This window comes from Ornithodoros turicata, chromosome 6 (assembly GCF_037126465.1).
Source record: "Ornithodoros turicata isolate Travis chromosome 6, ASM3712646v1, whole genome shotgun sequence".
Classification (NCBI taxonomy): domain Eukaryota; kingdom Metazoa; phylum Arthropoda; class Arachnida; order Ixodida; family Argasidae; genus Ornithodoros; species Ornithodoros turicata.
This window is the reverse complement of record NC_088206.1, coordinates 41,130,595-41,153,529: the sequence shown is the minus strand read 5'-3', so window position 1 is coordinate 41,153,529 and position 22,935 is coordinate 41,130,595. Positions and strand designations below refer to the sequence as shown.

Genomic DNA, 22,935 nt, shown 5'->3' with positions numbered 1-22,935 from the left:
TGGACATGGCAGAATCTGCGGAGTGGGGGTCGATGTAATTATTGGCCCATGTGATGTCCTTTCAGGTGTCTTTGTGTCCATCTAAGGATTGCAAAAATATTATCAATTGGATACAGACTCACCCCTATCCTACCTCTTGAGCAATCACAAAGCTGTAACTGGTAGAAGCACGAGGGGGAGACGAAGCCACAGGTAGGAATGCTGTCACTCCTGGCAAATCCGTATCATCATTTTTAGCACACCAGCTTCCAGCTATTTCTGTCATGTTAACTTGAGTCCCTGGATCACACACACACACACAAACAAAAAGAATAATAAGAAATGCGGGTCACATTGAGCACTAATCTTGTATCCATTTCTTACATGCAGACTTCATAGTGGTTGGAGAGACGGTGCTGCAGTATGCATGGTCGAACTCGACTACAGTTGTTTCCTGCAAAGTAGGAAAGTTCAAGTTTACTGAGTATATTTGGTTCTGAATTCTTGCAGTGCAGATCTGGACAAGTCTTTTTTACTGCGAACTTCACAAACAGTGTCCGTCGGCGTGGACAATGTGCTGGCAGCATCAGTAGTGTCATCCGATACGGTGACCTCCATGGACAAGTCCATGAAATCATTGCAGTCGACCTGAAACAGTTTTAAAACTATTTCAAACGAGAAATTTTCAAAAGATGACCAAATGATGAGATCTCTACATACTACGAAGCAGTCTGGCGCCACTTCAACACCGGAATGTCCCTAAAATTAAATTTGTTCATGTTCACAATGCCCAGTAGGTAGGATAACACAAGTTAAATGGAATACGTCATCGCTATATTATAATTTATACATGTGTGACACCTGTACATACCTGAGACGTTGTGTTGAGCCCGTCACCAATGCGAAGCAAAATAACAGGTGACGGAATGGCAGGTTGCTTCATACGTTTTCGCACTTCGCCAACTGCGGCATCTTCGTAGTCATCGGCAGCGAAATGGGCTGAGCACACACGACACGACTGCTGTATCTCATAGCCGAGTGCTTCGAACCACTTTCGTTTTCGCGCATTGTCCTGTGGAATCTTGTGGTAGAAAACGCCCGTCGTCGAAGATGAACGATTTCCGCATCCCCGAACGCCACAACGTACACCAGGCATACGTAAATACGTGACACAACAGTGACAGACAAGTAATTTGATTACTTTCACAGACTTTCACTTTATGCTTCGCGCGGCCAGTATGACCACCCACGGCGTAGACAATAAGCGCGATAACAGCGCGACGGCCTTGCAAACGGCACGGCGGGCCGTGCTGGCGAAGTAGCTGAATGTTTTATTAGTATAGAAACTATGTTCTTCAAATGCCTGAAAGTGAACGTCATTTTTAAAATGACGTTTAGCTATAACGATAATGTGTGTCAAATTTGTTCTCTACAAACTAATTGTCACGTGGTACAGGTTGACCAATCCCGGACGCCCTGGACCTGAAACCTAAGTTACTCTTTTTTGCCGTTCGTTGGCAGCACCGTCCATGTTCCGGCAAGCTTCAAAATATTTATACGTAAAAAATACTCCGAATTGTGAGGTAATGCTTTCTCTGTCTTATCAAACAATGATAATGTGCAGGATGGTGGGCCCAAATATGGGGGTTATTTTTCACTTTTCTGTCCCTTTAAAGAGATCTTCACACAATGCCCATGTCAGCCTATCTTGTATGACGGAATCCATGAGAAGAACCAGTGCGTCCCGAACTGATAGCAAGCTCCTCTCGCGCAATGGTACGCTAAAGTTCGGAGCAAAAGGATGACTGCCTTGTGGTATGTCGCCTGCTGGAGAGGCCCTCACGTCATTTTCACCATCGCTCGTAGTTAGTGCGGTCGAAGCTTCCACCACTGGTGGCGGCGACGGCGGAACTTCAGGGTAGAATTCAGGGGCCTCTGGAAACGACACCTGGTTGTAGGCACCTGGTTCTCCAGCTAGTAACCTATGTATGGTCGACCGCGGCATCTCGGCATCCGAGGAACCCGGTTCGAGATAGCATTTCTTGGACTTGCCGGCCCCTGAGGACATTTCCGTTCCGAAGTGATATGTTGGTTATATCACCAAGACATTACGACACAGACAAATTGAAACGTAGGTTCTGCGGAGAAATCTCGTTGTGACGTTCACGAAAATTGCAACTAAAAAGCAAGAACGGGAAACAAAACACTGATCAACAATGAATGAAGAAACAATGCTTCCAATCGTGATCAACGAGTCGCTCGCACTCGCACTTCGCTGCTCGCACAGTTCCACAAGTAGCAATGGCGATACTGTTGCCATTTCCATGTGTAGTGTGCTTTATCCAGAAATATGATGTTCCTGCAGTGTTACGTACCTGGCCATACGTAGCGTTGTCACATTTTTATTACGTTTTATTTTATAATTTACATTAATGCGTGGGTTAAATCATTCCGTAGCTACATCAAAACAACAAGCAGGCAACATATTGATTGTTTCGCGCTTGGTGGCCTTGCGTTGAACGTTAGAACACACGAAACGAGCACAAAACGTGAGTCAGTTCTGTATTTCTGAGCTTACGTAATCCTCACTGTTAATAATTATATAATGTAGTTCCGTTTATGTCGTATATGCAGTTTCAGTTGCACTGCGCACTCCAGGCGACGCGAGATATCGCCTGCTAGCCGAGGCCGTTACAACGTTACAACGGCCAAGCCAAAGCCAACCGGCAGTGAAAACGCGTGAACGAATGTTTTTGCGGGTTTGCTTTGGTGTCTCATTGCTGATTGTTGGCGTGAGGATTCCACCACAATGTTCGCTCTCGTGCGATTCCTGAAACAGTTCGATGAGAAGAACTACGTGATCCCCGTCAAGGACAACATAAGCTTCCCTGAGGAGGGCAGCAACTTTGACCCCAACAAGGTGTACACGGCGTATTGGAAAGACCCGAAGGATGACTGTGTAAGCGGGACGTACTCCGTTTTAGTGTTAATGGTAGCAGGTATGTGTTTTTAATGTACTTTGACCGCCTGTCACCAAACGTAATTTCACCAACTGAGGCCGAGCTACAGGAAAAGCAGGGAAAGAAACGCGTCAGGATTCCGAAAGAACTGATGTCCTAAGTGGAAAAGTACGATGTGGGTATGTCGGCACAGGACAACAAGTTTTTTTTTTTTCGTGACGTCTCAGCGTCTTGTTTCCAGCACATTTAAAGGCTGGTTGTAACTTTTTTCCGCTGCACAATTCGCCTATCACTCTCAGAAAAAAAGGTTTGTTTTTTACCTTTTGGGGTAGAAGTGCGTTGTCCCAAATCTTCAACCCTTTTGGGGTAGAAAATGAGGGGTAGAAGCAGTTCTACCATGCCACTTCTACCCCAGGGATAGAACAGACCTACCCGATAGTGGGGTGGCAGCTCTACCCTCTTCGTTGAAGAGTTCCACCAGTCCACGGTTGAATATTATGCCCTTACATATGTGTTATACCTCATGGGAGAGCTATGTCTACCTCGAGGAGGCGAGATTTGCCTCCGCGTTGGAGATAAATGCTATACTTTTTGCGGTGGGACGTTCTACCCTTGGTAGAAGTGATCTGCCCTACAGGGCTATAAATTTCCACTCCTGAAGGAAGCAGTTCTACCCTAGTGGTTCGAATCTTAACACTCTAACGAAGGGATGTTTTCTACCTTAGCAGTGATATACGTTTGCCGGTGGAGAGGGGTATTTCACATATTTCGAGAGAAGCATTTGCCACCGTATGCATAGAACTCTTCTGCTCTTGTAATTAGAACTGTTCCCTCTTGTTGGGGTGCACGTAAAGTTAACAGTAACGACATGCAGTTAATGAACACTGTTCCGAAGGAATGGAGGCACACAGAAAAGGCTGTTACAAATTACAAATCTTTATTTTGCACAATCTATTCCAATCAAGACACAGCAGCTTTATCACATGGGCTAACCAATGCGAGGGGTACATTCATTAATTTGTAGAGCACTTGCAGTGTAGAAGGGGACTTCGGCATGAATTCGATGTCCATATCCAGTAAAGCACGACAAGGGTCCTCACAGGCTCCTCCAAGCTGGACACCCTAAGGGTCTCTTTCTCCGGGTATAACAGCGTTCGCTCCGGATGGAATACTTCCCGGGAAAAGCACACCACATGACAGACATGTTCGTTCTTTACCTAGAAAGTTACCAGAATACATAGACAAAATCTCCCAAGTATTTTCAGCAGGACGTTATCTTCTCTAGAGACATCAGTAATAAAGTACGAAAAATGCAAAGCTCGTTTCCATAGACACCAGCACAAAACTTTTTGCGATGTACAATAAGAACTAACGCCATACGTACCCACCTGGGGCGTGATGAAGGACTCGTACCTTTCATGTGCCAGACTGAGGACCACAAGGAGTGTGACTATCATTGCTGCACATATACATCATCGCAATATGAATATTCACCCGACATTACACAAGAATTAAACGGAAACACCCTGCATGTGTCGCAATGCATATGCGCTACCCTGCTGGAAGCTGTCTCATTCAAAATCTTATGAAAATCTCATTGAACCAATTGGATATCATGTACACAAATCTCATTCAGTGACTGCGAAAATTCTCATCCCCAATAGATGATTTGGGACAAATATTACATTGAAAATGGTGCAATATTCAATGAATCTTAATGAGAAATCACAGTAAGTGTTAATGAGATGTAATGAGAAATCACAGTAAGTGTTAATGTGATGTAATGAGAAATCACAGTAAGTATTCATGAGATATAATAAGATATCACAGAAAGTGTTAATGAGATGTAATGAGAAATGGTGGCTTCAAACCCATTGAATGCCCCCATCTTGTCTCATTGAACCAATGAGCCCCAGCAGGATATTTCTCATTGGAATGGTTCTCCATTTTTATTCGCCAGTAGGTTTTTATGATATAGTCACATTAGATGTGTAGAGCTTTCCAATGAGCGTAAATGAATTACCGCAGAAATGAATTAGACTCAATGTGACTTGAACGATTTACTGAATCAATGCACTACATATTGTATTCTATCACAGCACATATTCCAGCTTGGGTGTAATATTCTCCGTTGCACTGTGCGTTCACAGATGCGCAATGTTTGGCTAGTAACACTGTCGTGCATCAGATAGTGAGCAATAGAAAATCTAAAAGATGTAATTAACGTTTAGCAGCAGCTGAAGGCGCAACCTCCTTCACTCCTGCTCCTTTTCCGGGGAGCACCTCATGAAGCGCCACAATGCAGTGTAAACCGAACACTAGAGAAGAGGTTGCCAGAAGTCACTGTACAGAAGTAAGAGACAAACAAATTTGAACGTATCCTGGACGGAGCAAAGTATGAAGCATTATCCCAACCCGGTCTTGTCATCAATTGACAATTTATCATATACATTTAATACCGATGGGGCACAAGTATTTAAATCAGCAAAAATCAGCTTGGCCAATTCACGTGATGATAAATGAGCTGCCGCAAACTGTGAGGCAGATTGTGGTAAAGGAAAGCTGGACATGAACGTCTTCCTCGGACTCTGTAGACGATGCAAAGGATATTTTCAGTGATGTGACATGGAAGTTATGAAAGTCGTGGAAGCCAGGAAGCATTGTTAAAAGCAGATTTATTGGACTATGCTGCTTTGTCGACTCCGTATCTCTGCCCCCCATGCAGAACAATGTCGGGTTTCGTGGATACTGCGGATTTAGTTGGTGCTACCATGAAGGAGAGTACTATGCTTCAGCCATGGACCCTATCACCCCAAGAGAATCGACTGATGAAGCAGCTGTGAGAGAGATTGAGCAGTCATTAGAGGACAACCTCTAATGTCTGCGGATCTAAAGGACCAGCTGCACTAATAAACATAACACATTTTGAAATTATGCCTGGATTTGTTCCCGATTACATGCACACGGTGTTCTTGGGCGTTGTACGGACTTTCACAGGTACGTGGCTGTCTGAACTGAAGCCAAATAAGCATTCTGCAGGGTGTTTACTTTTATTCGTCACATGAATTTTATTTAAAAACTAGCAGAGCAAAATAGACGCCGTTTTTCCAGTTGAGTAATATGGACAGGTGAACATTCTCGGGAAGAAAGTATGTAACTACAAGATCAATAATTACGTAATATTGATTAATTAACTCTTTAATTGTGGGATTTCGCGTAAAAGCGAGAAGACAGAAAATAATATATTCCTCGTTGAAAGACATTCCATTTGTAAATAAGCGTTAAAAGCGCACCTGTGTTGAAATGTTCATCGCTGAATTTCGCTATACAAATGAGCCGAAACAAGGAATACGCAGTTTGCAAACGCAGAAATGATGCGACCTTCGCCTTATCCGGTCTATCTTGCCATTATGTCCTACATCAATCAAGTAGGTACATTCTTTTTGAAAGAAAAGTGCTGCACTCGTGCAGCACCAGTTCTTTAGTGCTCGCGAGGTGTAGACAGCAGTTGTGAACGAGTTGCACTGACGCGACAGCACTGGCTCCTAAAACGAATCAGGAAGTGCAGACTTTGTCGTCTGCTACAGTGCGTTTGCTTGTGTGTGGTTGCATGGCGGTGTTGTACTCCGTTTTCATACGTTTGTTCGCGCTTTGTTTGTACTAACAATTCGTAAGGGAGTATTGGGAGATTCTTGTTCCTTATAGCGTTCCCTTTTAACAGCACAAATTTTGCGACACAGATGGAGATGGGGGCACGTATATTTATAGTTTACTTCTGCGTTAACTGTACGAACCAAAAGCGTGACAGGTAGTTAAAAGGAAGCACACATAAATCTTGCTTGATGTCACAAGTAAATACTCCCCACCTTGAATTATACGCTCGCCTTCATCCGACAACAGCGGGCCACAAACGATGTGCTCTCCACCATCTTGTCGTCTGCTTCTCTGCACCCTTCCGTTGCACGGGAACTAGTGCAGAACTAGCTCAGCACTTCCCCAAAAAGAATGGGCACGCGCAGGTGCAGTGCGAGTGCATGACAAAAAGAATGCGAGAGTGTTGCACCCCCTGCACTAGTTCAGGAGGTGCAGGTAAAAAGAACGCAGCTAGTTTCATCGCTCCAAAGCACGTGGCCCTCTCACGTGGGTTGCATGTCGCTCTTTCTGCGCCAGAAAAGTGCTTAATACATGTTTCTGCTCATTTGCATAGCGAAATTCAGCGATAGATATTTCAACGCACGTGCGCGTTTATGTGTTTCTTTTTCTTTTTTTCACTTGAAATTGCTTTCGACGCCGAATAGATCCCGTTCTGTTATTTCGCCTTTGCGCGAAGTCCCCTAATTAAAGAGTTAATTAATTTTAGGTAATTACTGATCATATAGTTGCATGATTTTCTTCAAGCGAATGTTCGCCTGGCCATATAACTCAACTGGAAAAATGGTATCTGTTTTGCTCTACTAGTTTTTAATAAAAATTCTGTAGCGAATAAACACAAACACCATGTATGTTTGCAAGAAACAAACAGTAATCATCATTAGCAGAAGAATATAATGACTCCACCAAGCTCTTCATCGAAACCACCAAGGGACTTCAGAGAACATAGTTCTTGGAAGGTCTCAGAATGGAAAGTTTGGTTACTTTTCTAAGTTCACCCATGTATATTGGGTATCCTTAGTGAAAACTTCAGATCGCGTTGAAGCAACTGATTCAAGACAAACTGTTGCACGAGAAAGCAGAAAAGGCTGACAATAGCAATGTGACAGTAGCAAAAGGCTGACAATAGATAATAGCATAGTGACAATGAGCAATAAATTGGAAGATTTATTGTAAGTATGTGAGGCAGTCTGGCTGCAAATTAAGACACTATCAATGCGAACTCGTTTAACAGAAATGAAGGAAGGTGCATGAAAAAGGAAGCTAAAACAGTGAAAACACCCTTCTGCTCCACTAATTGCTCACCCAAGTGCAGAAAGTTGATCCACACTAACAGGTATGAAAACAGATATACCACAAATACCCAGTGTACATGCAGCAACAGTGACAACACTATAACGAGATAATGTGTCACACAATTTGAGGCAGGCAAAGTCTGATACATGCATATGCGAAATCACGGACGTCACTTATCAGTAGCGCTTTCTCATTCCGACAAAGTAAGTCCGTCCAGTGCAAGCGGGATGAAGGCACAGCATGAAGGCAGTTCAGAGAACTATGGATAAATATCGGGTCACCATTACACCTCTTGGTTCGCATTTGGGACTTGAGGATCAAGCGTCCAAAACACGCCGCTTACCTTTGTCGTAACAGAGCTCGTGCACGGGTTCAGGAAGAAAATGCATGACGGAGCACCTCACTACACAAATGCAAAGACGTTCATATTTTTATACGATCGGCCGGAAGCACTATCTAATTTACCAGACTGCGTCTTAGATCCTACACGCCAACAGACACAGGTCCCCCAAGGTCGCCATTTTCCCATGTATTTGTTCCTATCCCGATGCGTGCAATTCCGGAGGCCGCCCTTAGATACCCCATTGTTACCAGATGTTGCCTTGCGTTGGATTGTAGCGCGCTAAAGCTCCAGTTGAAGCACAATCCAAGCCAGGCCAAGTCACCGAAGGAGAAATGGACGACTGCGCCTGCGGCGGCTGGTACGACAGGTACGCTATGTGATGCACGCAGCCGTTCACTAGATCCTTCTGATCGCTCAACACGTTTAAAAACGGGAGCAAAAAGTGAAACACGACACAGAAAGTTGTTATACGCGTTTTATTTGGACATATAAAGACTAGATTCGTTCGCAGAAACAACAAAAACATTTTGCCGCTAAACTTAGCGCACTGAAGTGATCCGGAACGGCAACAGTGGGGTATCTAGTGGCGGCCTTCTTCGTTGCACGCTTTTCCGAGGTGAGTTTGGGGGACCTGAACAGACGTTTCCATGTTCAAAACTATAGTAACCTAGAAGATCGAGTAGGGCGAACGGCCGAGGTTTTCAATCAGGTGGGTCAAGCTGCCGTAAAATCAGCGTCAAACACCGGAGGCTGCCATCTTGTGGAACGCAGTTGCCAGACCCGGAAACCCGAAGTTCGCCAGTTACGGCGGCACAAAACGCCGCTGTTGTCTCTTTGTTATATTTGCTTAAACAAACGAATTTCTTGAAAAACGATGCAGTAAACAGGTAAAAGTTAGTAATAACTAACCCATGCTGCCTTCGACATTCTTAGCGATTGTTGTAACGCTCGCATTGTAACGCATGCGCAAGCTAGAATGATAGTTTTGGTTTCGTGGTTGCGGGTTTTGGCGTGCTACATATCTGTCATATGCAGGCACATCTGGAACTACATGTTGAGCCAAAGTCTGTCTGAAATTTTTTTGAGATATTTGCAAAGGAGGGGGAGGATGGAACGTTCAACGCGCCGCATTACAATACTGCTAAGGGTAAAACCTAATTCATAAATGCAGACGTCCAAAGACCACGAAATGTGACCACACCTGGATGGCATAATCCTGATGTGAAGCCTCCATGGACCAGAGGACAAGGCATAGCAAAAAAAGAAAAACAAGACATCTACCAAAATGTTACACATCAATGACTTGATGCTTCCTCTTTTCCTCTATCGTGATTACTCAAGCAGCTCAATTCTAAGGTACAGCAGTGACGAACTCTCACCCTCTTCCTGCACCAAAAACGAGTAGCCTACACTAAGCGTATATTGGTATGATGGTTGACCACAGTGGGAACAGCATACTTCTGCTTACGGAAAGCAGTCTCAATATAGCTTATCCCTCCTTATTGGAGAAAATCTTCACTGTGATGAGCATACATACAGGCAAAGCGCATACGTTGCTTTGCAACCACGTCTCATCTGTGCATTTTAGATTTTCGCATAGAGACAACGCTTTGGATGTGCACAAGTGATATATTTTACTGAAGGCACAGTGCGCGTGATTTCAAAGTTCCTCGGAACGACGTGCCAGTCAGACACAGGTAACGATCATGGTACATGACAGAGCTCATTCCAGATATGTTGTACATGTCCATACATAAACAAATTTTACTTCAAGGCAATAAGTAGTTACGTCCAGCACAGTAATGCCACTATGTGTGCACACATTTTGTGTACGCAATGACGATGTTCCCCAGGGAGCACATGGTGGGCTAGTAAACGTCTAAATGACGTCTAAAAAAAGAGATAAGGAATGTCTATAGAATGTCTAGGCAATTAGACGTCAAATAACACGTCTAACGTTACGCCACCTAGCCATCTAGCCCTAGACATCCGATGTCTATGTACCTAGCCGTGATTTAGACATTCTTTTGACCTGGATGTCTTGAACAGGGTCAGACACTTAACCATGTATTAGACATGAAGTCTACAGCTAGACCAATTTTATCCCTCCATTCAGGCGACAGGTCTAGGGTTATACATTTCCTGTACCTTACTTTAGCCACCTTTAGACCTATTTTAGACCATGACTAGTCCTGCTACCGTCCTGGCATGCATTCATGCAGAAATGTGATATAATTGATAGCAACACGGATCTCAGCATAAACATTTATTTGCAGTAAACCACACACGAAGTCTACGGTACAAAACTTTTGTCTAAAACTGGATTGACTTTGCCGCCAAGCAGGCGTCTTGTGTTTTGACTGAGGAGTGTTGAACTGGCAGCAGGGTGTTGATGGCCACCTCATTCCTTTCTTCCAATGAGTGATTGTTGGTGCTGCAGCACTGCCTCCAATGACTCAGTGAGGCTAGAAAATAGAACAAAACATGTCAGAAAGCATCATGTAGCCTGCTAGTTCTAACTAGTTTGTTTAGTGGCTATGCACACTCTTTCACGGGATGCTTGTCTGGCCACATAAGAGCAAAAGCTGTATCAACACTGATCTGAAAGACACAAAGAAAAGAAGCTGCACGTACAAAAATCACAGAACTGTTACAGCTACACAACACAAATTGCAGTAACAGCTGAAAATCTGTTTGTGCGTCACTACCTGATGTGGACGCTAGAGCACTGCACCATCCGCGGATGGAAGCGGATATCCGTAAGATACTTGCGGATTCGGATGAGAATTTATCACTTTCTGCGGTGTGCGGATCGGATGGCTCGAGGTCGGATGCGGATATACCGCAGGCTGTAATTTTTCTACTAGCAATTTATTTGTATTGTGCACCGACAGCGAGCGCATGCCTGGGTTCACCTTTGACCATGCACGGCCAAGACGGGAGAGAAGGCATTTTGGCGTCCACACGAGCACTGGTGAGGAAGCGTTCCAGAAGTCTCTTCATATCGCGTTTGTTGAAAGGTTTCCCTTTGCTTGTCACTGTGAGTCCTTCCATGAGAGCATGGAGGCATCCCAAATTATACCGACATTCTTCCGGCTGTGTTTACGCGTCCTTCGAAACTTGCGGATCTAAACGGTTGTGTATGCATCGGCGCGGATGCTAAAAATCTTATCTGCGCAGGGCTCTAGCGGACGCTGCCAGGATCTCAGGGAAATGAGGATGTAACAGCTGTCGTTGTGAAAGTACATCAATGTGACAGGAGTTTTCTCGTGACACACGACCTTACCTGGTCGAGCAGGCGACTGCTAAGCACTCCATGATTGGCGCAGCACTTCCATCACTGCATTACACTAAAACAACATCTGTGCTGCTCTCATAACTTTGGTGCAAAAATTCTGTACAGGATAAAAATAAACACTGTGTATATTATAAAAGACAATACAAAGCAAGAGCTGTATTACCACTTCAAATATTATAAGTACGTACAAGTAGTATACAAGTTTATTCCCATGACGTCATCCGCAGGGGTCCGCCACAGAAGGCAGATTTGCTGCCATCGGCGTTGGTAGATCTCGGCCTTATTGAGTATCACAAAAAATACAGTATTTATTGGCCTTATTGATAACATTGAGGGACCTATAGTATGGCGCTGAGGTGACTTCAGTGAATAAACCTTTTAGGAACTCAAATCTTGCACTACTGCCAGATAGCTGTTTGGGTGAAGTAAGACGGAATGACATAGTCACGCTGTTCTCCATACAATACCAAGGATGTTTCAAAACGACCAAGCACAAAAATACTAGTTTTGTACCGTTTGATGAATATTTTGTCTGCTGCCCACACACGTTGTGCGGTTCTTTAGCAAGCTTCTGGCAGTCGTTTCTTCTACATCGCACTTCCCTGCTGACTTTCACAGCATCTGAAAAAGAGTTCGATTTCGTTAACCACAAGACAACCATGTAAATGGAAAGCAGTTAGAGTCTTCCACCAACTGTATTTGCAATACTTTGTTGACAAACAATTTAGAGAGGCTCCCTCCAGAGTAAGTTTCGGGGGCACATCGAACATCAGGAACATTGGAGGACAACACAGTCACACGTCAGAGACAACTGCTTCCCCTCACCTCACAGGGAACTGTTAAGATTATGTGCAAATAGCTGTTTCGTAGGGTAGGTTACCACTATTTTCATATCCACCGAGGCAAGATAGTCCAAGCACCTATAAAGAGAAAAATTCAGTTGCTATGAAACCATGATATGCAAACAAAAGTGCTTGCGCAAAATTTTCAGTGTGTAGTTTCACTACCAGCGAAAAATGCAACAACCGAAGTCGGGTTGACATGACAATGAACTAACCAGCATTTATGTTCCGGCATGTCCGCCCTGCAAACCGTAACTGTCGACTTTCGTTTACTCAAGACTTCAACAGTCATCGAAAACTCGTGAATCTCGATGGATAATTAGTGATACCGTATTTGTTTTAGCACCAAGACGAACCAAGGCACTTAATGAAACGTTGTACTGCCGAACATACAACGTTAATCACTACTTTGAATGCAAGTGCAGTCAGGTCAACCCACACTTCCAATATGCTTCAATCGGGGATACGAAGCCGAAATAAAGGAAACGATATTCCGATATTATGCCACGCATCTCTACTACATGCGATTTGGTGCACAGAAACAGGCACATACTTTAATGAAGAGTGAACTCACCCCTTAAACTTGAAAGCCAGAGAACAAAGAAACGTTGTCCACCACAGTACTCTGCGAGCTCTGCTGTGCTCAACAGCTTTTATCACTGGACAGCACGGAGCACGACGTACGTTCTCGCTATGCTCAAAAATTGCAAGACAAAACGCGCGGGAGATTAGAACTTCGAAAGATTTTCGTACAACAACCAGTGGAATGCAGCCGCGAAGACCCCAACTGCTACCCGTTGCGCGTCCGGAAAGTTTGGAGTTTGAACCGTTGAAACTGAACTGGTTCAAACTGGTTGGATGGATGGATGATGGATGGTGATTGGGTAGACGTCATTGCCATTGCTTTAGCTCGTGCCTTTTGAGTACTTATTTTCTGTAATACTTTAATTTTTGTGGCCGTTCATTATAATTGGGTGGTGGAGGTTAAATGTTAAATAACACATATGCCAATCCAGCGGAAGTGACACCAACATCATCATCATCATGCCATCGCCATCGTTGTTGCAGCGACGAGTGTCGTATTTTGTGATGTGTGTGTTGAAAATCGCTGTTCTTTTTGCAGACATTTTATCAGTGCCTTTGCTACTGAGCTACAGGTGTGCCTAATATGTAGCGCTTTGCCTGTTCAGCGGTTTCAAAGAGATACCATGGGCAGTTTCAAGATTTTTTGAAGTGTCCTGAAATCCCTGAGTCACGTCAGATTCCATTTTACTGCTGCAGCTGTGTAGCTTGTGGGAAAATGTTATATGCAGTAAACAAACATCTGCTATCTGCTGCCCACAGTACGTGCAAAGTGCTTCTTGTTTGTGGAGCTATGGTTTATAGTGCTGCGCTGCACGATTCGTCGGAGTCGTCGACTTTTTTATTGACGTTTCAGTGATTCAATAATTTAGTTGCTGATTTCTTTAAGTTGGTGTAGCGTAGTATTCTGCAGGGGAGTTACTAACGTACAAAATTTACATTTACCAGCAACGGTAACGCCATCAGGAACGCTAGTTCAAGAAACATTGCCCCGAACAAATGCGGGCTTTCGTTAAGAAAAAAGATATATATTCAGTAAAATAAAATATTACTTCACAGCACTTAGATTCTGGTAATGTCTTCTAGTTGTGGATGCTGTCAGTGTATATGCATGTCAGTGAGCCAAAAACACTCGGATCATCATATGTATGAACATTATTTAAATTATCTACGTACCTCAGTCAGACTGCCTTCATCTGACTGATCTTTTGTTACAATATATGGGCATACAACTCACATAGCATACATACTATCCATTTGGTCATAATATAATTGGACAAAGTTAATGTGGTCCATTCACACATAGTTTCTGAAGGTTGTTGCAGAGTCCAGTTTTATTACCTCAGTATGATCATTTGCAAACAGATTGTACTTGCTGATCCACACACGTGTGATGGAAAGTAAGAGAATAAGGAATTTCCTTCATGTATGAGGATCATCCAACAAAAGTTCCTCTGCTGTGAACAAAATAATAAACCTATAGCACAACATTGAAAAAATGTATGTACAGATAAGAGCTCAACGTTACTCCCTAATATAGTCACCTTATTTAGCTGAACATTTTTGATACTGTGATACCAAGTATTCAATACGTTGTCTGTGCCATGCTATGCGCTGTTTACAAAGTGAGGCATTCACTTTGCATTTCACCCGATCAATTTGTGTTTCATGATCACTCGCGAATTGGTGACTGCCGAGGGGTGCTTTGAGAGGAAGATGGAACAGCAGATTGGGCAAATTTTCATTTAACTAGGAATCATCACCTTGAGCACGAGGAGAACGAGGTATACAGGAAGCTCACGAAAAGGAAACTCACGTTTGTGTGTCTCCTGTATACTTCATTCTCCTCATGCTCAAGGTGATGCTTCCTACTTCAACGTTGTGCTAGCTCGCTTGTGTACTTTTTCTCTCTTTGGCAAATTTTTAGATGAATTTCTGGAACAAATCCCGAGTCTTTCAAGACGAGTGCAGACAGCGTTGACGTGGTTGTACTACACCCTTCCTAGTCCTGTGCGTTTTTGTTTCATTGTAGTTTGACGCTTTCCCAGGATCTCGCAGTACATCTGCATTTACTGTCATTGTGCATGTGAGATAATCTACAAGTTGCACACAATGATAGTCCTAAAACATTGTCGGCATAGCCTTTCCAGACGAAAACACGAGTTTGACCTCCTTCAGAATGCATTTACCGGGCACCCATCACGGCTTCCAATGGTATTTTGTCTCAGCACTTGCATAATGCACCCACGTTTCATTAATAATAATTGTTCCAAGAAATTCATCTTGACCGTCTTGATACCATTGAAGGAAAATGCAAGCTGCATTCATTCGTTGCTCTTTACGAACGTTACCGAGCAAATGTGGCCCCCATCTCGCATAACTTTCGTTGACCAAGCTGAAGGAAATTTGTTCCCATTAGTATCAGAGTGCAGTACCAGTGACCCGCCAGTCTCTGTTAACAATTCTCGAAATTTCAGAAAAGAAACGTCGTTTCGTGGTGTTATAGCTGATCTCCCACTGTACTGTTCATTGTGCAGATTTTCACGACCCTGTATAGAGGACACACCATTTCAATGCCTGTAAAGTGTTTTGTATAAACAGGTGTTAACTGTCAGTGGATATTCTCAAAAGCAGTCTTTTTTTCTTTAACGAAAAATAGGATAACTCTTCCTTACTAGGATAGTCAGACGTACTCGGAAATATTACATCCATGCTTGAATGCCTGACACATAGGTGAACGGCACTCCATTAACCAACATCTGCAGTGCCGGGATGTCACACCCAACTACTACACCATTCAGTTTGTCCTAGTGGTGTTTCCTTTGAATAACAAATATCGGGGAAACTTATTTTTGGATGACCCTCCTAATTCCAGTTCTCTTTCTGCATTTGGCTACATTTTTTAGATTTCTTGTGACGACTCTTGTGGACAGATACCAGCATGGAAGACTTAATAACAATTGGGGTTTACATTGCGAGACAACTGAGATCATGAGCGACGCCATAGCAGTCGGTCTGTGGATTGCCCACCTGAGTGTCCTTAAATGTGCAATGAAAGCTCACCACACAACACACCGTATCTAAAGGGATAGTCGCATCCGGAAGCGTGTTCCGGAACTGTTATGGTCACGTTCCCTGTCGTTCATAATGTACGCCGGCAAATTTTCTTCGCACAAATCCACTTGGTTGACTCAGAAACGATTTTTAAATGTTCGCGCTTCCGGCGCGCACGGCAATCCCCGCAAGGCGCCGACACTGGATGACGTCACCCGGATAAACCAACCATCAGGAGGCGCTCCTTTCCGCCGGAGTTCGGTGTGTGTCTGAGCGTGCGTCTGACCCTTTTCCTTGTTGTCTTGTCGCGTTTGCTTTGAAGTACTTTGAACCACAGCGTGTGCCCTAGGATTTCACGCCGTTGACGTGCGATGTCACAGTCACGAAATCGGTGCTACGTGCCTGGGTGCACAAAGACTTATAACGAGAATTCCGAGCTTACATTTCACCGACCTCGCAATGGCGAGACGAAACGAAAGTGGGAGGCAGCGATCGCCAGCCACTACTGTGGTGCGGCCCAAGGATTGAATGTTTCACGCGTCGGTTCCTGTCATTTGCCGACGACGCCTATTTTGATGAAGATGTATTGCAAGTTCGGCTCGGGCTACGGCAGAAACGGAAGCGGCTGAAGATTGACGCCGTGCCTACCATATTCGATCAGGAACAAGGGCAGGAACCAGTAACGGAGGTAAGTGACAATCCTGCGTGGTCACAGTTACGCTGCGATGAAAAATATCAGTTGTCACAGTAAACATCATCGCGAACACCTGGCCTCGCCGCCGATTGTAACATCACACCGGCTAGGTACACAAATTATTACAATGATTGCAGCATCCTGACGCAATAGTACGCGTACTCTCGAGAAAAAAAGATTGGTGTGTTGTTGCTGTGCTAATGGTCGCCTGTATTATGCAGGAGTAATAACGTAACACTCCCACATGACAGCGTTATTCTAATGTTATTGTAGCTAGTGGATGTTTCTGCAGTTCATAGTGTAAGCCTGATGGCAACATTCAGGGATGTGAAAACATCGCAATCTGTGTTTGGCTACGTCCGAGACACTTCACGTTGCATCAGTATTCGACTGCAGCCTTGTTGCTAATTTCTGGCTCTATTTCAGGCGGCTGCAAGTACGTCGACGGAATCAACTGGATTTTGTATGTTTTGTCAAGCCACGAAAATATTGGAATTCTTTTTGCACGTCCCACAAACGAATGGATATGTACGAGCCCTGAAAATTGTCGAGTTCTGTGAAAGGAATCTTGTGTGATGCGGCTGCCAGTGTTTATAACGTAATGTGGACAGGCAAATAACTGTGCCAGTGAAACAGGGACCGCAAAGGGGAAGATTTATTTGCATAGTCATTTTTATGTTTGTTATTGTACCCGCTAGGCCCTCAACGTATTCTTTTAAGTGTTAACACTCAAGGCCATATTTCAGATGCGGAGGTCATGGCTGAAGCAAGTGCTGGGGACCCACTTCCCATTTCACGGCGCATCTCACAAGGAGGTTGTCATCCCCTGATTCCAGGAAGAGGAAAACAAAGGACACAGACTTGAATAGCGTATTAGTGCACCAGATATGGATCTGACAACATAAACCCTCTTAACATTCCTGTGGCAGCATACCTGTAACCACCCAGACTTCACACCACATTGATGGGAGGCAAATAAACCTAAGCTATTTTGTTATTCCCACTCCGTCATACTCCACTGTACAATAAATGGATACAATTATAGGGTAATTCTTTATTCCCGTCACTACACCGCATTGACAATCTGCACAGAGTTCAAAATATTCCCACCTCGGCACTCACTTAGTGCAGTACAGTCTGGTTTTGATGCCAGAGCTAATACCGCCACGTGTAGTAGTTTTTGCTGTACAGACGGGTGGACAGTCTGTTGACTGCAACTGGAGATACAGAGTGACAAGACAAAACATCCCCCACACTGCAATGACGAAAAGACGAAAATTTTGCCGACATAGGCACACTACGTGTAAATGAGCCCTTGGTCATCCCCCTTGCCTCCCATCAGAGGTTTTCGAGGATACGAGGTTTTCGAGGTGTGTGGTGTACGGATAAACCTATCCGTACGCCACACACCTATAGTATCCTCGAAAACCTCTGATGGGAGGCAAGGGGGATGACCAAGGGCTCATTTACACATAGTGTTCCTATGTCAGCAAAATTTTCGTCTTGACAACTACAAGTCTCCAGTTCCAGCCATCAGTATGCACCAGCTTGTCTCTCTTGTCAAGACACCCAGCCTTGATAAGACGTAGATGGGAACTCCCTCCTGATTGCTCGGACAAGGCATCCAGGAACTTGTCGTCTGTACGTTGGACCAAGGTATCCCCAGACCCATCTTGTGAATGACGAGTATGCCGTGAACCTCAGGCAGCTGGAAAAGACAACTCCACATGACTTTTCTTTTTGTTTAGCATCATATCTTGTGGGCATTTTCATACCTGCCAAATCTCCCGCAAGTCTTGGGCAGACAATGGCCAGAACAGATACTATCCTAACCTTGGAGTTCAAAGCCTGTGCATTCCTTCCTTAGTTCCAGGGTCTCCCGCAATTTGAATGTGGAAGGTTGGCAGGTGTGCAACATAGTACAACAGAAAAATGTCCGCCTTTCAGGATGAGCCCGATTCCAACTGCTAACTCCCTCCCAAACCAGTCTCCCTCCAATTTCGGCAAAATCCATTTTCTCCCAAAATGTGTTACTCTTACATTCTTCAGTAACATGCTTCCCCCCTTCATTGGCACCTCAAATGATTCTGTTTTCGGAGTTTAAAATTCCCACTGGATATCTGTCAATCAATCAGCTGTTTTGTGTTGCCAATCAGGCCATGGCTAACTGGCATAATTGAGAGCATGTCGAGACTAGCTGAGGCGGCTGTGTTGCTTCACTTTTCCTAATGGAATTGTTGGACTAGGATTCTCTGGATCGTTCCACGGCTGTCGTCCACGCTTATGATTTATGGGGGGAAAACTTGTGTAGGCCAAAAAGCTGCTGAGAATAGTCGCCCTTTTGTATACAGCCCTTGTCCACTTTAGGTGCGACAATTTGCATAACCAACAACACCCGACTAGCACCCGAGTTTACCCTTCCGAATCTTGATGGGGGGTCATTTAAACCGAAAAATTCATTACGATCGTAATCATATAGCAAACGGGAGAGCACTGCAGCAGGCTTACCTGTGGTCCTGGAGATTGAGTCGCCTAAAATGTTGATCATAGCGGCAGAATTGAGGCGCGTACACCACTAGAAGCTCTCTACGGAGGCAGATGTCCCTGAGTAATGCACTGCACCTGTTATGCACTGCACGGCGGCACTGTTGCACATTTCTACAACACTGGCAACAGAATGGCAACACAGGCGCTCGTCGGGCTCCTGTGGGTCGCAGACTCGACACAGACACCTGCCGATTTCAACATTCTAAACTGTTTCGCACATCCGACGTCAACCATGCAAAGAGATACGTCACCTAAAAATGTCATCCCGCGGGTTAGCCGCAGCCACATCTCGTGGATGGTCGGCGGGTTCCAGAGGCATTGGGCCCGTAGAGTATGGGTCATCATCCAGCATTAACTCGTCGCCGCTACCGCTAACATGTTCGTCAGAATCTCCCCCAGACAGAGAAACATCACTCTCGTTTTCCGACTCCATGTTTGCTCCCTTCGCTTCGCGATCGCCAAACAGGCGCGCGGCTCGCATTTGCCCAGGGCGCGCGCTGATTGGCCTTATCCGGGTGACGTTTGCTCCCACTTTTAGAGAGCGAGGGCGCAAGCATTCCGGTTTCTTTTTCATCGGATTGCGCGTAAAGTACGCCGCGGATCGAAATGGTATTTTCGGGCCCACTTAAGTGGTCGGCAAGGAATTAGAATTCGCATTAGTTTCGAAATTGACCTCGGAGAATGCGACTGTCCCTTTAATGTCCCTTGTGGAAGATGGCATGTCTAAGCAACCTGTATCCTGGCACTAAGTTGCTGGTGTTTTTGGCCGGGTTCGAACCAGCGATCTCGGGATCAGAAGGCGAACAGACTCAGTCACCAGGGCCGGTTCACGGACAACTTGAACACAATTATGTTAACTCTGCCATCAAGTAATTCAGTTTCCTGCATATGTTTTGGAACAATTGAACTTCAGTTTTGTAAGCCTGAAAGCTAAGCTTAGAACCACCTCTTATAATATAGTGACTGTATTTGATGTGTGAATGTATTCACACCTCTTAAAAAGCTAATAAAACAAAATCTTGATGATTTCTAATATGTGGTATATACAAGGCCAGCTACAAGACGTCTACAATTAGACGTCGATTACTAAATGTCTACAAGATGTCTAGTAAATCACTAATTTTAGACGTCTAAATAATGGTAAGACTTTTAGACATCTAGTGAACGTCTAGTTTGGGCACTATCCCTAAAGTCTAGGGCTAGAACCGGTCTGGACGTCTAGTTGACTACCATGTGTTCCCTGGGTCCACATTTCACTTCTATCAAGTAGGAAGAGTTTGTGTGGAAAAAGCAACAAGCATATGGGTGGGTGAATATGAATTTCGCAAATATTAGTAACGTGTAATGCAAACTATTTACTTATTTTTTACAGCTGCACAGATTCCTTAATTGTATGAATGCCTCAACTCATGTGAAAGCGAAGCAAACAAATTTTGTTAAGAAATCTGTGGTCAGTGATCTACAACAAAGTAAACTTCATTTGTGCATATGCTTTGTGAACGTAATCACTGTTTCACATCTTACGTCTAATATAGTTAAAAACGATAAAACACCCCGTGCAGGAAAAGATGAGAACGGAACACAAAAATGATGAGGACACCACACTGAACTGCCAACGAAAGAATTTTTATTTTGTGAAACGAAGCCTTAAATACATGAGACCTCCTCTCCCCCTTTATTCCCTCTCATGTTGGACTTCCTGTTTACACCACAAAGATAAATACAGGGGTTACGGATGCAGTTACTACCTGCTTTTTTTATCTCATGCGCCTCTCGAAAGAGAAGGCTACTTTGTTTTTTACACCTGAACCAAATTTTTGTTTTTTGGAATTCTGCCTGACATCCCACACATAATGTAAAAACCCCGAGACTAGGGAACACGAAGGGGCAGACACAAACACGATGTCTTTTCACACAAGTCACACACGTCAAATATAAAGTCAAGTCAAACGAACACAAGTCAAACACGAAGTCACGTTTGTATCTGCCCTTCGTGTTCCCTAGTCTCAGGGTTTTTACATTATGCATTATCTTCACCAGCTCGCTTGCTTCTTAGCCATCTTTTCATTGTCACATCCACATGTCAATAAGTGATCCTCCAATGCACCGTATCTATTAGAGGTATTAGTTGAATGTTCTTTTAAACGAGTGTTCATGCACCTTTCAATTAAAAACAATTGAAAAAACCCCAGTGCTTTATCAACCAGCCAAAACACTTGCTCTCTTTATGCACCTTGATGATTTCCCGATATATACCTTATCACACTTTCGTGTTATAGAGTAAACTATATGAATATGGCATTCTGCAACTTTCTTCCCGTGATCACCAACCAGGCCAAGTTTTAACCGTTTTCCATGTTATATCTAGTCAATCAGGCTTTCTGTTAATTCATGTGAATCGCCAATCAATCTTTTTTCATGTTACTCAATATGCTTGCATATGTGGAGAACTGAATGGTATATGCTTCGTGTGAATATGAATGTCATCAGACTGGACGGTGGGAAAGGTATTTTACGATACAGCTAAAGACACACCGTCCTTAAGCCCCTTTCTTTCAGTGTGAAAGGGGATGACGTGAACGATACGGTTGCAAAAAGAGGTGCATGAAAGCGGTTCCACTTCCAAACCAGACTTTTAAGAGAAAAGTTACATGGTGGTTGAAATTGATTCATGGAGTACTTGCGAGGAATTCGAAGTGGTTATGCAACTTGCCTTATCAAATATAACCGATTACCAAATATATATTTGCGAATAAATCCAGTCTACCATTATCATACACTGCGTGTTATTATTCCACAACTGAGTCGCAAAAATATTTGTAGTTACGAATAGCGTTTGAAACAATTTCCATTGGCAAACCTTCGCAACATAGCTTTCAGTGTCGTTGCAGAAGAAAATTGTTTCACAAAGCACTTGTGACAGAAAACATTCTTCACTTGCGAAAGCGAAAACGAAGCTGCCTACTTCAAGTACTGCCGTTCACTGGCAATCACAAAACATAATCTTCGCCTCTAACGAAGAAGTGTTTTAGCCAACATACGCAGGACGACGTGCATGAATGTACAAATGTAGTCACTTCTTCGCACAATGTCGTCGTAGAATGATGCGTCGTAAAGTTACGCTGGGAACCTTCTTCTACATCATCCAAAGCAGCCTGAGCTGGCTGGCGAGCATCACAATATTTAACGAACATCACAGTCCACAGACACAACTGCACAGAACGCACAGGATCGTACGTCCACAGTACGCAGTGATTGGTGGTGGTGGTGGTGGTGGTGATAGGGCTTGCCGTTGTCGGCCTCACGTATGTGGATTGGTGGTGGTGGTGGTGGTGGTGAAAGGGCTTGCCGTTGGTGAGGGCTTGGATTGGAAATACCGTGAACACATCCACACACCCCACTGATCTCGATTGTAAAAGGCTGGATCGCGGATTGGGAGCGCGAGCGTGAAGAAACCGGCCGCCATCTTACTGTACCCACAACAGTCGCCGCAGCGATCATGGCAACTTCTTGCAATTACGGTCGTGCCAACCGTACTGGCAATGTTACAGGGCCTAAATTTATACAGGTGAGTCACTCTTCATCAAGGAATAAATAGGCGTCCATTCTGTATATTTAGTTGACCATTATGAAGTGTTTTTTTGCCCAAAACGAGCACTGGATGCAGGTTGCGTGATCGCTCTTCCGAC

The 22,935-nt window shown here is 44.1% G+C and overlaps 1 long non-coding RNA gene across 1 annotated transcript; it reads right to left on the bottom strand.

Moving 5' to 3' along the window:
* Positions 1-607: 607 nt before the first annotated feature.
* Positions 608-957, bottom strand: LOC135397901 (uncharacterized). The gene is made up of 3 exons (XR_010423858.1): positions 851-957; positions 700-738; positions 608-627 (listed from the first exon to the last, which is right to left on the bottom strand). It is a non-coding gene; the product is annotated as an uncharacterized LOC135397901 (long non-coding RNA).
* Positions 958-22,935: the final 21,978 nt, after the last annotated feature.